This window comes from Procambarus clarkii, chromosome 35 (genome assembly GCF_040958095.1).
Source record: "Procambarus clarkii isolate CNS0578487 chromosome 35, FALCON_Pclarkii_2.0, whole genome shotgun sequence".
In the NCBI taxonomy this organism is placed as follows: Eukaryota; Metazoa; Arthropoda; class Malacostraca; order Decapoda; family Cambaridae; genus Procambarus; species Procambarus clarkii.
In genome coordinates, this window is record NC_091184.1 from 4,170,254 (window position 1) to 4,190,956 (window position 20,703).

A 20,703-nucleotide genomic window follows, 5' to 3' on the forward strand; every position below is an offset into this window, starting at 1 on the left:
CATAATTACCTGAACTATTACTATAATATTACCATAATTACCTGAACTATTACTATAATATTACCATAATTACCTGAACTATTACTATAATATTACCATAATTACCTGAACTATTACTATAATATTACCATAATTACTTGTATGTCCATAAACAACCAATGAAAACAAATTACTTGTTGATTAAATAAATACTAAGTAGAATATCTCCCAGATAAACCTTAATAACTTCGTACAGTTCACTTTGTTTAATTTTATTGAAATTTATGTTGTCTATAAAGTATGTTTTCTGTTCGATTCCCGAAAGTCCAAGTGATTGAGCACCGTTCCTTCACTCCGTCCTCACATCCCAGCCCATCCTAATGTCCCTTCCAAGTGTTATATATTCATACTGGCCTGGCGCTTTCACCTCATCATTTCCTTACCTTACCTTACATCCTCTTCTCATAAAGATTAATTTTCCTTCCCGACTTTCTCCTTCACACGCCTCAATTGTCATTTGATGATGTATGATGAAGTGGATGAATGTATGACTGTTGAGTTCTTCATTAAGCAGGAAGAGTCGTGGCCAGACTGGGAGGTTGGACCCGGTGTTCACGCGGTCACCAGTTCGACCACTTGACCGGAACTTCCTTTTTAATATATTACCCAAATAACACTCTAGTTGGAATTATTGAGTCCTATTTTTTCATCTATTTAATCCCTTTAATATTTAGTCACTTTTTATGGATCTATTCCAGCACCTTTTACATATCTCCGTGGTGTAGTGGTAAGACACTCGCCTGGCGTTCCGCGAGCGCTATGTCATGGGTTCGTATCCTGGCCGGGGAGGATTTACTGGGCGCAATTCCTTAACTGTAGCCTCTGTTTAACGCAACAGTAAAATGTGTACTTAGTTGTAACAACGATTCTTCGCGGCGGGGATCGTATTCCAGGGACCTGCCCGAAACGCTACGCATACTAGTGGCTCTACAAGAATGTAACAACTCTTGTATATATCTCAAAAAAAATATATATTTATCTCATTTAAATTAGTATTTTAATCATCATGTATTTATTAATCCATTCACATTTTTAGATAGTTAATCACTTGTATTTATACACTTAACCATCTTTAATAACTATTCATTTGCATATAATTTATATATTCTTTCCCGTTATATTAATTATTTTCTATTTATCTATTTATAACAGTATTTTTCCATCACCTTTTATCTATCTTTTCAATCTCTTATCATTTGTAATTTACATATTAGCAATCAACAATTTATATGGTGCAAATTTAAATTTTTAAATTTTGCCCCAAGGGGCGAGTTTATTGGGCAGCGCCACTCATCTTGTGAGTGGACACATCGCCATAGCAGAATGTACAACACTCCCCAATAGGAAGAAAACCCGTTGGGTTGTTCATCCTGTCACTTGTACCCAGACACAGCTGGGACTTGCTTAACTGTCTCAAGTGAACAGCTCCTCAAACAAGAAGATTAACATTTATCAACCCTTAAAAGCTTACGTTATCTTACGGGTGCAAAATGGGGAAATCTTTTAAGAACAGTATCAATATTTGACAAATAGTGTTTTCCTAACTCAAACAATGTGTGGTTTATTATTCTACACATATTCCTAATGTCTCTCAGGTGTTCACATTCACGTAGATAGTGGTCAAGGCGGTGTCCATCACTCTCACCACAGATTCTGCAACTTCGCTGATCAACTGTTGTTTCCATTCCAAATCTCCATGGATATTTGTATCCAAGACGGATTCTCGCTATTACTGATTCTCTCCCTCGTCGTCCTCCTCTTCGGCCATAATGATTGGGTTGCCAGCTGCAAGTCAATAAAGTTGACTTATCTATCCTCCTTTCCTCAGTTACCTTGTCACGGTGATGTTGCCTGATAATATCTCTAATTTGTAGTTGAGTCTTGGGTATGAAGTATTCAATATGGTCTCCTTCAGCGCCTTCAGCAGCCAGCACATCTGCTCGTTCATTCCCATATATTCCAACATGGGAGGGGATCCACAGAAACTTGATGACTCTTCCCTGATTGGTAAGTACTCTCACAGCTCTCTTAATTTCAGCGACTATTGCAAGATTTTCTGCCTGATTTTTACTTAGGCTTTGCAGTGCTGCTTTTGAATCGGTGCAAATCACTGCACCATTAGTGTTCCGTTCAAGAAACCTTAACGCCATAACAATGGCAGTTAGCTCTGCTTGCGTTGAAGAGGCATAGTTCTCAATACGTGCTTTTTCTTCATTTCTGCGTTGGAAAGTATTATCCTTGATTACCGTGTATGCTGCACCAGCCCTGCCATTGACAGGATTAGATGACCCGTCAGTGTAGATTTGATCTAGTTCATCTCCGGCTTCTTTATAAATTTCCTCGAGATACTTGTGCCTCATTTCTTGTGGTATCATGTTGGATTTTTTCATTGCCATTTCATTGATGATGATCTTGCATGAGTCATCCTCCCAGGGAGGTAACCTCTCTACAGGCAGGAGCTCACGGGCTTGCTCAAGCAGGTGAAGATTGTTACGGTATATCGTATTCGTGTTATTTCATCGCATAAAGGCACGATTATTTAAGTCATACGTTCATTATTACAGGAAGAACGAGGTTAACAACCATGGAGGTCGTTAACTGTCAGCACGGTGTGGCTCGTCCGGTGGCGGGAATACAATACAATACAATACAATACAATACAATTTTATTTAGGTAAGGTACATACATACAATAAATATTTACAAGGATTGTTTGACTTATAGGTATAGCTAGTACATACAATGCCTAAAGCCACTATTACGCAAAGCGTTTCGGGCATGATAAACTTAAATGACAAGCTTAATACTAATTGAGCATAATGAGTAGAATGAAAACAAGAAATGAAAACATAGATGAAAAAGCAGCACAAATACAATTATGTCGACAAACAGCGCTCTTTAAAGAAAAAAAACAGACATTGGTTGACAATAGAAGGGTAAGGTAGGTTACAGGGAATTTATTAGGTATAGCTTCGCTTTTAACTTAAACTGGTTGAGAGAGGTACAGTCTTTAACATGGTTGGGAAGGTCATTCCACATTCTGAGCCCCTTGATTTGTAGAGCATTTCTAGTTTGATTAAGTCGTACTCTAGGAATATCAAAACTGTATTTATTTCTGGTGTGATGCTCATGGGTTCTGATACAACCTTCTATGAAGCTTTTGAGATCAGGATTGGCATTATAGTTTAGCGTTTTATATATGTATAATACACATGAGAGAATGTGCAGTGACTTAATGTCTAACATATTCAGAGATTTAAGTAGGGGTACCGAGTGATGTCTGGGGCCAGAATTGGATATTGTCCTAATAGCAGCTTTGTGTTGAGTAATTAGAGAACGTAAGTGATTTTGGGTAGTAGAGCCCCAAGCACAAATACCATAGTTGAGATATGGATAGATAAGGGAGTAATAGAGTCACCAGGGCAAGGCGTGGTACATAATATCTGATCTTAGAAAGAATGCCCACAGTTTTTGAAACTTTTTTTGATATGTTTAGAATGTGTCCCTGGAAATTAAGCTTGTGGTCAATGAGAATGCCAAGGAATTTGCCATCTAATTTGTTACAAATTTGGGTATTGTTTATTTTGAGATTTATTTGATTAGAGGATTTATTGCCAAACAGAATATAAAAGGTTTTGTCAATGTTAAGGGTGATTTTGTTGGCAGTTAGCCACAGATGGACTTTATTTAGCTCAGTATTTACTGTGGCATTTAGAGCAAGGGGATCAGGGCTGGAGTAAATGAAGGTTGTGTCGTCAGCAAATAGAATTGGTTTGAGGTGTTGGGAGGCATTTGGAAGGTCATTAATGTAGATGAGAAAGAGGAGAGGGCCAAGTATGCTGCCCTGGGGAACACCAATGTTGATGGGTAGGGTGGGAGAAATTGTATTATTCACAGAAACATATTGGAGCCTGTCAGTAAGGTAGGATTTGAGGTATTGTAGGGAGTGTCCTCTGACTCCATAATGATGTAATTTAAGAAGAAGGTTTTAGTGGTTGACAGTGTCAAAAGCTTTACGCAGGTCCACAAACAACCCAACAGGGAACTCATTTTTATCAAGAGCTGTATGAATCGAGTTAAGCATACTAATAAGTGCATCGTTAGTGCTTTTTTTGGGTCTGAAGCCATATTGGCAAGGGCTAAGTATATTGAGTTTGGCTAGATATGAGTAAAGCTGCTTATAGATTAGTTTTTCAAAAAATTTTGACAAGTTTGGCAGGATAGATATAGGTCTGTAGTTGTTAACATCTGTGAGATTACCACATTTGTGGACAGGCGTTACTCTCGCTTTTTTTAGAATATCTGGGAAGGTTTGGAGTTCAAGTGACTTGTTGAAGAGCAAAGCAATAGCAGGGCTAAAGATCTGGAGGCTTTTTTGTAAATTAAAGTTGGTATCTCCTCAAGGGCACCAGACTTGGTTTTAAGGGAAAGGATTATCTCATTGACGTCAGTGGAATTAATAGGCTTTAGGTACAGAGACTGTGGATAGTTACCTGAAAGATGTCTGTTAGCCAATCAGAACCACCGGGCGAGGTAACGTGTGCTGGCCGGAGCATGTGGAGATACAGACATCTACTCCCCTCCATTGAGTCAACAGGCTGTCGTCGCGTTTGGATGTGTGACCAACGGACCCAACTGTTAGTGTGCTCCACCCTCATGAAGGAAGAGGACCTCGAGGCATGGTCGACGCTCTTGAAAGTTATGGAAGATAACAGCTGTGAGATTTAGAGGTCGGCATGGAGGTAACGATTTTCCTGATAGCGGTACAAATTGCAGGAAAGTAGATGATTTATAAGTGGGAAGATCAATCGGACAAGAGACGACCGTAGCATGGTCGTGTAACGCGGGGTGGTGGAAATAGCTCTATCTTGTCCAATATTCCACCCCCCCAGTTAACTAACGAGGCCGGGGGAAACAGCTCTCTCTAGTCCGTTATCCCGTCCCCAGTTAGCTAACTATTCTAGAGCACCCTCCAGAGTTCCTAAGGCAACATCTCTGGTTCAACACCTTGTAACCTAGGTATTCGACTACCTAGGTGCTAAGACTACAAGGCGCCGTCACTTGATCAGTTACCCGAAACTCTAGAGAGAACTCTAGAATACAGAATCATTGCCACAAACGTATAAGAGAAAACGAAAGGAAAGAAATGAATAGTGAAGTAATTAATGAGGGTTTGGGGTGAGAGAGGAGAGAGGTGGGAGGGGCGAGGAGGGTCATTAGTTGAAAGGGAGAGTTTAGAGAAGGATGGAGGGAGAGGTGTAGATAGGTAGAAGTAGAAGAGTAGATAGTAGAAGTAGAAGAGTAGATAGTAGAAGAAGAAATGCTGCCACCATCCATTCATGATCATTACATACAAGACAAGGAATGGAACTTGCCTGTATCAAAATATTCTCAAAAGATGTTATTACCATGTATCAACTCCAAACATGTACTCATTAAATCATGAAACCAGTAATCACAGAGGCTTTCTCACCTCAACTCAAAGCTCTAGGGAACAAAGTTAAACACAATTTAAATAATAAATTCATAATTATATTTCATGATAAGTATCATAACTTAAGCAATCCCATTAAAATGTTAACGATTAATATTCAAAGTGAGTCATCATCCAAGAATTCGAGAACCCTACAACTTGACTGCCCCTGATCATCACACAACATATGTAAACACGACCAAGTCACCTAAATGTTCACTCACCGAGGACTGAGTCTAAGTTGAATAGAGAGGGGGGGGGGGTCTGCAATTTTCAGGCAGCGTCACCCCCCGTCTGGTGACGGCCTATCTCGACGGCTGGCCTCTGCTCTGCTCCGCTGGCCGGTCTCCTATTGCTTCATGCTCGATAGCTCTCCGAGTTTATATTGGGGAACCTAGTAGCTAACTCCGCCCACAAGTAGATAGCCTCCGGCACTACCAAGCCACTCCTTAAACGTCGGCATGTTTGAAGGCTACCCGGCTCCAATTATACGCTTAGCGGAAGCAAGGTGAAATTTTCATGATCTGACCTCAGGTCACTTGGGGTCGTTAACGGTTAGAGGTGTGAGATCTCAGGCAGACAACTGGCGCCTCTCCGATCCTTGTCTGTGACTCATGTACTCTATGTATGTATTAACCTAAACCAAACACTTTTACAGTGTTACATCTCCCCTTCTCCCCGAAAATAAAGTTTTTGCAACACTGCTAAAGCAAGCTAGCTGTGTGCGACAACTTTATTAACGAAAAGAATACATCCTAGCTAAACAAATATACATCATCCTACTCTAAAAAATGAAATATGTAGACAGACGTCCATTGTCTCTGGCTGGGCGACGTCACTGCTTGGTCTTGTAGATAATCCTGTACCACATTTCTTCAACACAACTGCCTCCGTCGCTTCTCCGTCGTTAACGCACAACAACCCTTGGTCAACCCGAAAGCCGTTACTACTTGAACTGCGCACAGGACCGTGGAATTCGGTTGTCCCAGCTGATCTGTAATTGGCCCTACGTCAGTCACCATGAGAGACGTATATTGGGGTTCTTCACAGCTATAGGGACTACAAGTTTCGAGACCTTCATATAGTTGCCAACAGTAGAAATCCCATCCTACTCTTCTTCCTCCCTGTTGCTCCAGCACGCCTCCTTCAGAGAGCTACTTCTAGCAGCCACATCAAGTCCGCATGACACAGGAAGAATCACTCAACAGAGCAACATGCTTGTAGGAGGGGCGGCCAGTTAAGGCAAACGATCCTGTCTTGCAATTACGCTCCATGCAATGATGCTGACACCAGCAAGGGACACTAGGTATCATGTCTCACTCAGCTTGTCTTATCTTCTCTTCTTTCTTCTCTCTTCTTTTTTCTCTCTTCCTTCTTCTCTCTTCCTCCTCCCATGGGTCTTTGACAAGCGACCTGGGGTCCATTGGGGTCCGTCCGTCCTGGGGTCCATCCTGGGTAGACCGATGTTGGTGGGACAGACTGGAGTCGTTGTTGCTCCTCTTCCATCATTACTGGGTCGTCTGGGGTCGTCTGCAGAACGACCTGGGGTCCACTGGGTAGACCAATGTTGACTGACCGAGAGGGCTGCATCTTGGGGTCCCCTGGGGTGGTGATGGTGGTGGAGCCATGACCTCCAGGTAGTGGGCTGGTCGTGGTGGTGGTGATTAACGCCCGTGAGTGTCGTACACAGCAGCCGTCTCCCTCTTTTGTATGTGCGTCTCTCCTCTCTTCTGGCTCCCACCTGTGGGTGAACAGAAAGGCGACAATATCGTGCTCCCAAGATATGTTATGTGACCCTGTAGTTTGTATAGGGTTACACAGTCCAGTCATACCGCTCTCCTCCTGGCAACAACTACACTTAAATTTTTAAAATAATCCAATTAACACTGAATGATATTGACTTGGTGGAACATAAGACAGTAACAGAGGAAAGTTAGAGAAGAGAGAATAAGGTCATCACTACCTTTAACTTGTCACAAAAAAAAAATCAACACTAATAGACAAAACACTAGCCTAAACTTAACTGTACCGTTCCTAATCTTAAGTACATAATTAATCATTACTCCCACCCTTAACCTACAGCCACCTACGTGACCCAGAGTGTCTCCCTAGCATCTCCGCCGGTCAACAACTCCAAACTGTTGCCACCCCTGTGACCAGACTATCTAACGTCGAGCGTCCCCAACGTGAAGTCTACTGACATACTAAGCCTCCCCCTAGCATGCTGTACAATACCAGTACACCTCGGGTTATTGCGTTCAAATGGAGTAAAACAGTCGATCGCAATAATCTGAGCAGACTCACCACTTAAAACTACTTAAGAACTACACCTGCCACTCCCCCCTGACCTGGAGACCAGCGGTGGCTGGGTGTCCCCCTGGGACATGCGAGGTCACCTGTCACACTCAGCTGACCTGCACTACCAACACCGCTAAGTTCCCAAAATCGCCAAATCTTATCACTAACATAAATCACTACACACGCAAGTTCTGGTGAACATTCCCTGAACTACACAAAACTCACAAAATCACTAAACACAACACCAGAGAATCACCATCTCCTAACCTGAAAAAAGCTCGCTAAATCGCGAATAATAAACACCTGTCAAGATCTCCCTGATAGCGCCTGAGCGGCAAAAAGACACGTGGGACTGAACAATGTTAAAAGAACACCAACTACCTACAACATTGTTCAACACCGCTGCCATCATTGTAACGCTGGGTGGTGGAAATAGCTCTATCTTGTCCAATATTCCACCCCCCAGTTAACTAACGAGGCCGGGGGAAACAGCTCTCTCTAGTCCGTTATCCCGTCCCCAGTTAGCTAACTATTCTAGAGCACCCTCCAGAGTTCCTAAGGCAACATCTCTGGTTCAACACCTTGTAACCTAGGTATTCGACTACCTAGGTGCTAAGACTACAAGGCGCCGTCACTTGATCAGTTACCCGAAACTCTAGAGAGAACTCTAGAATACAGAATCATTGCCACAAACGTATAAGAGAAAACGAAAGGAAAGAAATGAATAGTGAAGTAATTAATGAGGGTTTGGGGTGAGAGAGGAGAGAGGTGGGAGGGGCGAGGAGGGTCATTAGTTGAAAGGGAGAGTTTAGAGAAGGATGGAGGGAGAGGTGTAGATAGGTAGAAGTAGAAGAGTAGATAGTAGAAGTAGAAGAGTAGATAGTAGAAGAAGAAATGCTGCCACCATCCATTCATGATCATTACATACAAGACAAGGAATGGAACTTGCCTGTATCAAAATATTCTCAAAAGATGTTATTACCATGTATCAACTCCAAACATGTACTCATTAAATCATGAAACCAGTAATCACAGAGGCTTTCTCACCTCAACTCAAAGCTCTAGGGAACAAAGTTAAACACAATTTAAATAATAAATTCATAATTATATTTCATGATAAGTATCATAACTTAAGCAATCCCATTAAAATGTTAACGATTAATATTCAAAGTGAGTCATCATCCAAGAATTCGAGAACCCTACAACTTGACTGCCCCTGATCATCACACAACATATGTAAACACGACCAAGTCACCTAAATGTTCACTCACCGAGGACTGAGTCTAAGTTGAATAGAGAGGGGGGGGGGGTCTGCAATTTTCAGGCAGCGTCACCCCCCGTCTGGTGACGGCCTATCTCGACGGCTGGCCTCTGCTCTGCTCCGCTGGCCGGTCTCCTATTGCTTCATGCTCGATAGCTCTCCGAGTTTATATTGGGGAACCTAGTAGCTAACTCCGCCCACAAGTAGATAGCCTCCGGCACTACCAAGCCACTCCTTAAACGTCGGCATGTTTGAAGGCTACCCGGCTCCAATTATACGCTTAGCGGAAGCAAGGTGAAATTTTCATGATCTGACCTCAGGTCACTTGGGGTCGTTAACGGTTAGAGGTGTGAGATCTCAGGCAGACAACTGGCGCCTCTCCGATCCTTGTCTGTGACTCATGTACTCTATGTATGTATTAACCTAAACCAAACACTTTTACAGTGTTACAGTCGTAGTATCTTTCTCTCTATATATATATTTAACTGTACTTGTGTACAATGCACATATATATATATACATGTAAAATATTGTATATAAGGTGATTAGAGATATATCACAATATATCCATGATGAAGTTTTATACCATCTTATTTTCTTGTCCTTTGTCAGACCTCGGCACAAAGTGTGTCGCACCTGACAACAGGTCCGGCTGAGGCTGACACCTGTTCAGATTCATGTACCCCGTTGTAGTACAACGAAGCATTAGGATAAACATTCAGAATAAACCTAAATTAAATGTGTTGGGTTGTCAACAGTTCGATCCCAACAAGCTCTTCAAGGTAGCAAACTGCTCTTTGATGCCATTTTTTGCTTCTCCTGTTTTCCCCTGAAAGTAGCACAGAGCTCAGTTTTTTCTTGGCAATATCATTGTAATGGGGATCTCTGGCTATCCTAATTGCAAGCTTAGCATTCAGCTCCTGAATTTTGCTTTTAACACAGGGAAGGGACTACTCCTCTCGTAGATTAGACGTTTTGGCAGTCCTTGGAACTCCAAGAATGATTATCATGGCTTCATTTTGAATGCTTTCAAGCCTTTTCATATCGCTTTGGGAGTAGGTGCACAGAACTGGTGTGGCATAGTCTATGACGGAGCGCACATAGGCTGTGTACATCATTTTAAGCATGGCAATAGAGGCTCCATGTCCATTCCAGGTCATAGCTTTCAGTGCCCTGAGTAGACTTTTGCATGTTCCTATGAGTTGATTGAGCTCCTCTTTCTTTCCCTTGTTAGAGCCGACAGTGACGCCAAGGTACCGATAGTGGTCAACCCATTCAAGTGTTACACCATTAATTTGCAGTTCTTCATTTGCTCTCCGCTTGTGATGGGAGTATGCCTTCGTCTTGTTTGTGGAGAGAGTGAAACCGAGCTCAATACATTTCCTTCCAAGGAGTTCAATGGACTGTTCAATTTTTCCCAAGGTGGGAGCTTGTATTAGGACATCATCTGCATATCCCACTTGTTGTGTTCCTTCCGGAAAATCAATATTTGCAATGGCGTTCATAAGTACATTGAATAGTGTAGGGCTTAAGACTCCGCCTTGGGGGGTCCCGAGTTCCATATTCATTGTTCTGGAGACTGCTCCATTGAAGCAAACCTTGGCTTTCCTTCCTGTGAGGTAGTCTTCAACCCATTTCATGAGTCTCCCCTTGACACCCATGCATGCAAGCTCGTCCAGGATCGCAATCTCCTGTGCTTTGTCGAAGGCTCCTTTGATGTCAACAAATACAGAGTACCTAGCCGTGTCATTAGACAAGTAATCAAATCAAATCAAATCAAATGTTTATTTAGGTAAGGTACATACATACAAAAGATTTTACAAAGAGTGATGGATTTATAGTTAGGGCTAGTACATACAATGCTTAAAGCCACTATTACGCAAAGCGTTTCGGCCATGTAATTAACTATACAATTTGTAATTATGTATACAATACAAGTAATTAACTATACAATTTGCTGTGCTCCGTCCTTTAACAAATCCATTGACCCCCTCCCCTAACCTGCCTATTTTGTGCAACAGTCGGTTTAGGATGATCCTTTCAAGCATCTTGCAAGTGCATGACACGAGACTGATAGGTCTGTAATTACCAGGGAAGAATACAACGTTTAACGCTTGATGGGAAAACGAGTCGAGTGTTGCATCACATTGCTAACGTCTTATGAGTGTTGAAACACAGCAATAACATGTTGTGAGTGATGCAGCGATGCAACACAGGAATAACGTGTTGTGAGTGTTACAACACATAAATGCCATTTCGTGACTACTGCAATACAGAAATGATGTTCTGTAAGTGTTGCACACATAAATTATAGATTGGGAGTGTTGTGTTACATCACTGCAACACAAGATTAGCGTGTTGTGAGAGTTACACCGCACAAATAACCCGTTGTGCGTGTTGCAACACAGGAGTGGTAAGTTGTGAGTTTTGCACCATGGAACAAAAGTGTTGTGGATAATGCAACGCAGAAATAAAGTATTATGAACGCTGCAACACAGTAATAATGTGTTGTAAGTGTTGCAGCGGACAGGAATAACGTGTTTTGAATGTTACGTGCAACGGACAGGAATGTTGCGTGCAATAACGTGTTGCAACACAGAAATAATGGGGTTTGAATGATGCAACACAGGGATATTATGTGGCGAGTGTTGCACCATTGCAACGCAGAAATAACGTGATGCTACTCTCACAGTATATTATTTTTTGTTGCAACGCTCACAACACGCTATTCCGTTGCTGTTGTGAAGCTCACAACATGTGTGAATGTCTCAATATATGTTGTTTGTGTGCAAGTAGATTTTCGTTCATAGCTCCGTTCTCATTATAGATTCCTTTTCTCAAGCATCAATAGAGAAATATAATCAATAATATAATGACTCCTGTGAGATTGTGTTAGAAATATACCAATATTTCCTCTGTACACAAAAGGAATATACAAGTCTTTACCATAAATATTACCTTAATGCCTCAACTATTGACAGAATATTACCATAATTACCGTAGCTATTATTATAAATTGTTTGAAGTCTTCAATATAGAAAAATAACTTGAGGGACGTTTTTGTTAAAAGTTTAGGGCAAGAATTGGAATCTTATGAGTTTGAACACACTATGACGTCAAGTTCCATCGTTCTGTTGCTTCTTTCTTTTTGCACCTGCGGCGAACTAGAAGTAAAATAAAAATTAAACCCATAAACGCCAAATACACTGTATTTTATTTTTTCTAATCATACAGATAAAATTCCTGCTATGATACTCTTGTGGCGGATCCGTTGCAGGTCGCTTCCGAACTGGGTTCCCACTTTTCTTCTGTTAGCTCTGGTCTTCATCTTCCCCAATCTTTCCTTCTTCGTAAACCTGTCCTTGAGTCTCGTCCTTTAGATTTCTGCACTCATCTTCAGCTTCCCTATAATGATCCCTTTTCTCTCTCTGAACTTCGTTCTGCCCTGGCCCTCTGCGGTTCTACGGCGGCGGGCTCCGATGGTATTCATTATGAGATGCTTCGCCATCTCCCTCTGAGCACGTCTCAGTATTTACTGAGTCTGTATAATCGGATCTGGGAGTCGTCGTCAGTCCCTGAGGACTGGCTCGATGCCGTTGTCCTCCCTGTTCGCAAAGCGGGGTCTCTGGGTACTTCCCCTAAGGACTTTTGCCCTATTGCTCTCACAAGTTGTGTCTGCAAACTCTTTGAACGTATGGTTAACGTTCGTCTGATGTGGTTCCTGGAACACCATCATCTCCTCTCCCCTTCTCAATTTGGTTTCCGCAAGTGCGACAGATGTCCTGGTGAACTTGGAGGTCTATATTCGTACTGCTTTAGCTGCGAAGACCTCCATTATTGCCGTCCTTTTTGACCTGGAAAAGGCTTACGACACCACTTGGCGATATCATATTCTATCTCAACTTCATTCTTTTGGCCTTCGTGGTCATCTCCCTCTCTTTCTCCGCAGCTTCCTCTCTCGTCGTTCCTTTCGGGTGCGCCTTGGTACCGCTCTCTCTGCCTCTTTTCGGCAATACGAAGGTGTGCCCCAGGGTAGTGTTCTGAGCACTACTCTTTTTCTGGTTGCCCTCAATGGTCTTCTTCCCTCTCGTCCTTCTGGTGTCTTCTCCGCTCTCTATGTCGATGATCTTACCCTTTGCTGTCAGGGTGATGATTCGCCTCTCCTTCAGCGCCGGCTTCAACTTGCAATTGATGCCGTGTCCTCTTTGGCCACCGATCATGGCTTCAAGTTCTCTACTTCTAAGACTTGTGCCATGACTTTTACGCGGAAATGGGTTGTTCTTCGTCCCTCTTTGTTACTTTATGGTCATCCCCTTGAATACAAAGATTCCGCGAAGCTTTTGGGGTTATTCCTTGACACTCGTTTGTCTTGGTCTCCCCATATCTCTTACCTCCGTGTTGAGTGCTCTAAGGCCCTTACCCTCCTTCGGGTCTTGTCCCATACTTCTTGGGGGCAGATAGGCGCACTCTCCTTGCTTTACATTCCTCTCTCGTCCTGTCTAAGCTCGATTATGGTTGCCCTGCTTACTCGTCTGCTTCTCCTTCTACTCTTCGCCGTCTTGATGCTTTGCACCATACTGGGTTGCGCCTCAGTTCTGGTGCCTTTCGTTCGACTCCCATCCTTAGCTTGTATGTTGACACTGGCTTCCTGTCTCTCCAGGACCGCCGTGATCGCTACTGTCTTCGCTATCTTGCGCGGTCCTTGCAACATCCTTCCTCTCGCCTCTGTCGTGCTTTAACTTTTACCCCTCCTGCGGTTCCTGTTCCTCTTCACCACCTCCCTCTTTCTGTCCGGTTATCTCGCCTACAGGATTCTCTTTCCGTTCGTATTTCTGATGTTTCTCCTCGTGTTGTTCCTTCTTTGCCCCCGTGGAGGGTCCCTCTTCCGCGGTTTTGTACATCCTTGACCCGTATCACTAAAGCTTTTACCCCTCCTACGGTTCTAAAACGCCTTTTCCTCGAGCACTTTTCTTCTCACTCCCGCTCCGTTTCTGTCTTCACTGATGGGTCTAAGTCTGCGGATGGTGTTGGCTACTCTGTTGTTTTTCCTGATCGCACTTATATGTGTCGCTTACCTCTGGAGACTAGCATCTTTACAGCAGAGCTTTATGCTATTCTCTATGCTCTTCGTCTCCTGCTTTCTCGTTGTCAGTCTTCCTTTGTAGTTGTTGTTGACTCTCGTAGTGCCCTCATGGCTCTCGGGTCCTTTAATCCGGTTCATCCAGTAGTTGTCGAGATCCAGCATTGGCTGTTTCTTGTTCACAGTAAATTTAAGTCGGTTGAGTTTTGTTGGGTTCCCAGCCATATTGGTGTGTCTTTAAATGAGCGTGCGGATGCTGCCGCCAAGGAAGCTGTCCGCTCTTGTCCCATCTCTCGTAAAGGTATTCCATATTCCGACTTTTACCCGGTTATCCATTCCTCCATCCTTAAACGTTGGCAGGCTTCTTGGTCGTCTGTTACTGATAACAAACTACGTACTCTGAAATGTTGTGTTTCCTCGTGGCCGTTCTCCTTCCACCGTAACCGGCGGTGGGAAACAGCTCTGGCGAGGTTGCGTATTGGCCATACTCACTTAACCCATGGTCAATTGATGGAGCGCCGCCCTGCTCCTTATTGTCCTAGTTGCATTGTCCCTCTTACGGTCGTGCATGTCCTTCTTGAATGTCCTGACTTCCAGGACGAGCGTGTGTCTTGCTTTCCGACCGCCCCTCGCGGTCACCTGTCCCTCAATAGAATTCTTGGTGACTCGGACACTTTTGATATCGTTCGCTTTATGCGTTTTTGTTCTCGTATTGGCTTCCTTGGTGATATTTAGCGCCCTCTGATTATTTTGCGCATTTGATGGTGCTACATAGCCTTCCCGGTTTGGTGCCTTCTTTTGATAATTACTTACTTACATCCGACGACGACGATTCCGCCACTGCAATGCAGACTTCAGATCCTGTTCGGGTACCTACAGCTCACAAGACTCTGCCTCCTGTGACCCCCACTTCTGCAACAGTTACAGTTACTAACCATGACATCACTGTGAACGCGGCCACGCTTTCAGACTTACTGTCGGCTCCTGCTCCACACGCTTCTCCAGCTGCTGCTGTCCCTTCACCCGTCTCAGTGATGAATTTCGCTGCAATCGACCCTTGGTGTGACCCTATAGAGGGTACCTACTATGCAGCCCCTTCTGCTGCAGTACCTACCACTGCTACTCAACCTCCAAGAACTCAACCTTCAAGACATCAACCTTCAAGAACTCTACCCCAGCGTGTCAACACCCCTGCTCTTCACTCATCTGATGAATCGGATGAAGAAATATCTGTTGGAACACCATCACCTCCACGGAAAGATCACCTCCAAGCATCAACAAGAAACGTGACCACCAAGACCGACAAGCCCAAAAAGAAGACCAACGATCAAAGTTTGGTGAAATCAACAAGGAAGAAGACTACTAACGAACTGACTTAACATCAACATCTGACATCAAACCTCCACTGCCAGCTGCTTGCGTTCCCGGCCCCTGTGTGTACTGCAAATGACACCCTACTCAATTCTACTTCCATCTGATCAAGTTCAAATCCGCGGTGGTTGGGCCACCGACCTTTCATCTCCCCTCTTCACTTCATCCCCGGATCCTTGCTCAAGATTTCTGCAGCCTCGCCCCATTCTTTCATCCCCTGCTTGCCAGCTCTATGGACATTTACGCTTCGCTTCGCTACCATTCAAGCTGTCATTGCAATCAATCTGAGCTACCTATGTGCTTTAATATACCTACAATTTTCTCATCTTTTATTTTTTTCTTGCTTTGTAACTGCTATCATTTTTTATAAATTTTGCAAGTTTTTACCTACTTAAAATTTTCTTAGATTAAGGACCTGCCCGAAACGCTGCGCGTACTAGTGGCTTTACAAGATTGTAATTACTATGCTATGTATCCTCACAATCCCAATGTACCTTCTTGTATATATATATAAATAAATAAATAAATGTATTATGCAAGTACCTAAACTGTAATTACATTAAATTGAGTTTTAGTTTACTTACAGTAAATAAATTTTCTTCTTTTATTAGTGTCCCTGGCTCAAAAAAAGAAGGCAGTAGAAGATGTGGAGCTTCAGAAGAGATCCAGAGAGGAGCAACAACATACCATTCAAGAAATGCTGCATTATCTCACATATTACAAGAAGAGAGATTTTAACCGAACATACTAAAGAGTTGTGGAATTTTCCCTTCATATCTAAGCAAGGTAAGCTAACAGCTTAAATTAAATGTTACAATTCAGTTCTTCATAAACATTTATCCAGCAGAACTTTAGACTTATATATACTAATTTTATACTTTGTTTTGCTATTTATGGCTTTGACAGGTAGACAATTCCATGGTTTTAATATACTGGTGACTTTTACATGTGAACTTTTATCAAAAATTTCCATTATATATATATATTCTAATTTCTTTAGTATTTTCAGACAAATTTGTAAATGTCTTAAACCCCATTAAATATTTTATATATTACAGGATCCTAACAAGTACACTATTGAAGAGAAGCACTTATCACCCAAAAATAATAGTGGAATCCTGGCTCTTTTGAAGCAAGGGCAAAAGTTGTGTACAGACAAGCTGATTACTACTGGCCTCCTTTGTCTTGCCTGCACTTTGTTTCCCATCAATCATATCACTCATTCTTACAGGTGTGAGACAGAGAGGGACAAGATCATCCAAGAGGAACAACACCTGAAGGCTGATCCACACCTGAAGGCAGCACCACACCTGAAGGCAGCACCACACCTGAAGGCAGCACCACACCTGAAGGCAGCACCACACCTGAAGGCAGCCCCACACCTGAAGGCAGCACCACACCTGAAGGTAGATCCACACCTGAAGGCAGCACCACACCTGAAGGCAGCACCTCACCTGAAGGCAGCACCACACCTGAAGGCAGCACCACACCATCCACTTTTGCAGTTTTGCCCCATTTGCCAGCAACATTTGGCTGCTTTAATTAATAAAAACAAAATCGCTTTCATTGCTTCACTCATCCTGACCCAAAAAAAGACATTTTAACAATTTATTTATTAATTTATTTAAGTAAAATGCTTTTCTATGTTTAGTGTGAGTTTGTTGGTTGACATCCACAAGTGGATTTTTTTTAAGCATGTTAGAGACATTAGGCAGATCATTTTTTTTTTTTTAATTTTTATTTTATTTATTTATATACAAGAAGGTACAATGGGTTTGTGAGAATACATAGTACAGTAATTACACTCTTGTAAAGCCACTAGTACGCGCAGCGTTTCGGGCAGGTCCTTAATCTAACAGATAATTTTAAGTAGGTAAATTCTAGAAGAATTAATAAAATAACAAATACATTGCAAGAAAAAAATGAGATGAGAGAGATTAGTAAGTATATTAAAGCACATTGGTATAATAAAGCTCTGATTGATTACATTGAGAGCTTGATTGGTAATATAAACAAGATTAATAGACACCGTACAGTAGATTGACAGTACATATAAGAAGACAGCAATGATCGCAATGATAAAGATGTTCAGATTGGGTACATAAAGATTGGGAGATTGGGTAGCAATAGATACAGTGCAATTTTAAAGCAAAATGTAAAAAACTATGAAGATGAAATTAAGTACTTTTTAGTATTGTTTTTGAATGACGCAAAAGTTGGACAGCTTTTCAATTCAATAGGGAGTGAGTTCCATAGACTGGGTCCCTTTATTTGCATAGTGTGTTTACACAGATTAAGTTTGACTCTGGGGATATCAGAGATACTTTTTCTGGTGTGGTGATTATGTATCCTATTACATCTGTCCAAAGAGTTTCAGAACAGGGTTTGCATTTAAAAACAGTTTTGTTTATGCAACTGACACAAGAGAATGTGTGGAGTGAGCTTATGTTTAGCGTGTTTAGGGATTTAAACACGGGGGCTGAGTGTTGTCTGAAAGCAGAGTTTGTTATTGCTCTTATAGCAGAATTTTGCTGGGTGATGATGGGCTTGAGGTGGTTTGCAGTGGTTGAACCCCATGCACAGATACCATAATTAAGATAGGGATAGATTAGTGCATAAAACAGAGAGGAGAGCAGATTTAGGTATATAATATCTGATTTTCGAGAGTATACCAACTGGTTTAGAGATGTTCTTAGTTAGCTATTGTATGTGGGTGCTGAAGTTAAATCTCTTGTCTGGGTATAGGCCAAGAAACTTTCCATCATTTTTATTACTGATGTTAACATTGTCTATCTGAAGCTGAATTGCATTTCTTAATTTGCTTCCAAATAAGATGTAGTAGTCCTTTTCTATATTTAGTGTGAGTTTGTTGGTTGACATCCATAGGTGCACTTTTTTAATTAATTAAAAGGGTTATTGAGGCACATAATGGGCTCAGGGACTGAACCCCACAATTCATTTAGCTAAGCAAGTTACAATCTTGATGAACTAGTTACAAAATTCAATATAAGTCGTCACATTAACAATGGGTTCGAGATCGACCTCAAGTACAGGTTCAAAATTAAGCAACTGACATATGTGGAGAGCTAGTGTCAAAATTTATGTTTGTCCTGCACACCGCCCCCCATCCAGTGGGCAGCGGTGGATAGGTTACAATCACTTAGTTACTACCTACAGTTAGCAAACTGGGGATATTTGGCTAAAATTTCTGGTAGCAGATCATTTTGAATGAAATATTGACACATCGCTGGAACATTGGACGGAGGGTGTGCGAATAATTTTGTTGACACAGTTTACATTTGGTCAGGTCTACATCAGCAAATAATGAGAATTCCCAGAGATACTTGTAACAGAGTCTAAGCCGAGCAGTAGTAACATCTAGAAGTCTGCTGATTTTATTGGATGATCCATAGATGTGTGGCTCCTCTTGCATGGTTTTGTACCAAGAGAAACAACAACGACACTTTCCTGCACCGTGGGAGATTAACCCTTTTCAATTTTAATCCCTACCTTTCCACCCAAGAAACAAATTAGAGGGCAGCCCAAGCTTCGTCTTGAGGCAAAGATCAATGCCTTAAGCCATATTGATGCTCTGTCCACAGAGCATTCTCTCTCTCAAATCATATACACTGATGGTTCCCTACACCGCACCACGGGTGCAGTTGTTCTGACAATGGGCGATAGCTTGTACTTTGAGTGCGGAGTCCGTATAAACAACTGGGCCTCTACCCTTCAGACCGAACTATTTGTCTTGCTTCTTGCACTGAAATGTGTACAAGTCTCCAAACTTGATACATTAATTGTCAGTGACTCCTTATCATTCTTAATTGCTCTCAACTCTTTAACACATAACTGTAACGTGCTCGTGTCCGAAGCTAGACACAAATACAACAAGATTATTAAGGATGGTAACAGAGTCCATTTCATGTGGTCTCCATCTCATGTTGGCCTCCGAATGCATGATAGAGCTGATAAGTTAGCCAAAGAATCTGCCTTTAAAGGAGCCGTTGAGTGTAACCTTGGATTGTCAATGAGCAATCTGAGAGCAGCAGTACACCAAGAACTTCAACAAGATCTTGTAGATCTGAGGCAAAGTGAAATTGACACCAGTAATTCCATCTATCATCATACTATCATGCAAGAGGAGCCACACATCAATGGTTCATCCAATAAAGTCACACCTTCCCTGATATCCTTAAAAAAACAAGAGTAACGCCAGTCCATTAAGGAGGCAATCCGACGGACATAAACAATCATAGACCAATATCAAATCTACCCATTCTATCAAAAATATTTGAAAAAAATTATTTACAAACAGCTCTATTCCTACCTCGTAAACTTCGACATACTCAGCCCCTGCCAGTTTGGCTTCCGGTCCCAAAAGAGCACCAATGATGCAATCATTAGTCTACTTGACGTAATCTATTCAGCCCTTGACAAAAATGAGTTTCCGATTGGACTCTTCATTGACCTGGCCTTTGATACTGTTAATCCCAACTACCTCTTACTTAAACTCCAGCATTATGGAATCCGAGGCTTTGCCCTCGACTACAAGCGATCCTATCTTAGTGACAGACACCAATGTGTAACCATCAATGGCACAACTTCTTCCACTCTACCAATTACCGTTGGTGTGCCACAGGGCAGCATCTTAGGACCTCTTCTATTTCTTATATATATCAATGATCTGCCTAATGTCTCTAATATTCTTAAACCTATATTGTTTGCTGATGATACTACCCTTATCTAGTCAGACCCCAACCCACATACACTAAATAATGTTGTGAATAATGAATTAAAAAAAGTCCACTTATGGATATCAACTAACAAACTAGCATTAAACATACAAAAGACCTACTATATCTTATTTGGAAGCAAATCATCAAATGCAATTCAGCTACAGATAGACAACATTAACATATTTGGAAGCAAATCATCGAATGCAATTCAGCTATAGATAGACAATATTAACATCAATAATAAAAATGATGGCAAGTTTCTTGACCTATTCCTAGACAAGAGACTCAACTTCAGCACCGACATTCAACACATAACTAAGAAAGTCTCTAAAACAGTTGGTATACTCTCTAAAATAAGATATTATGTTTCTAACTCTGCTCTCCTCTCACTATATTATGCACTAATCTACCCCTATCTTAATTATGGTATCTGTGCATTCGGG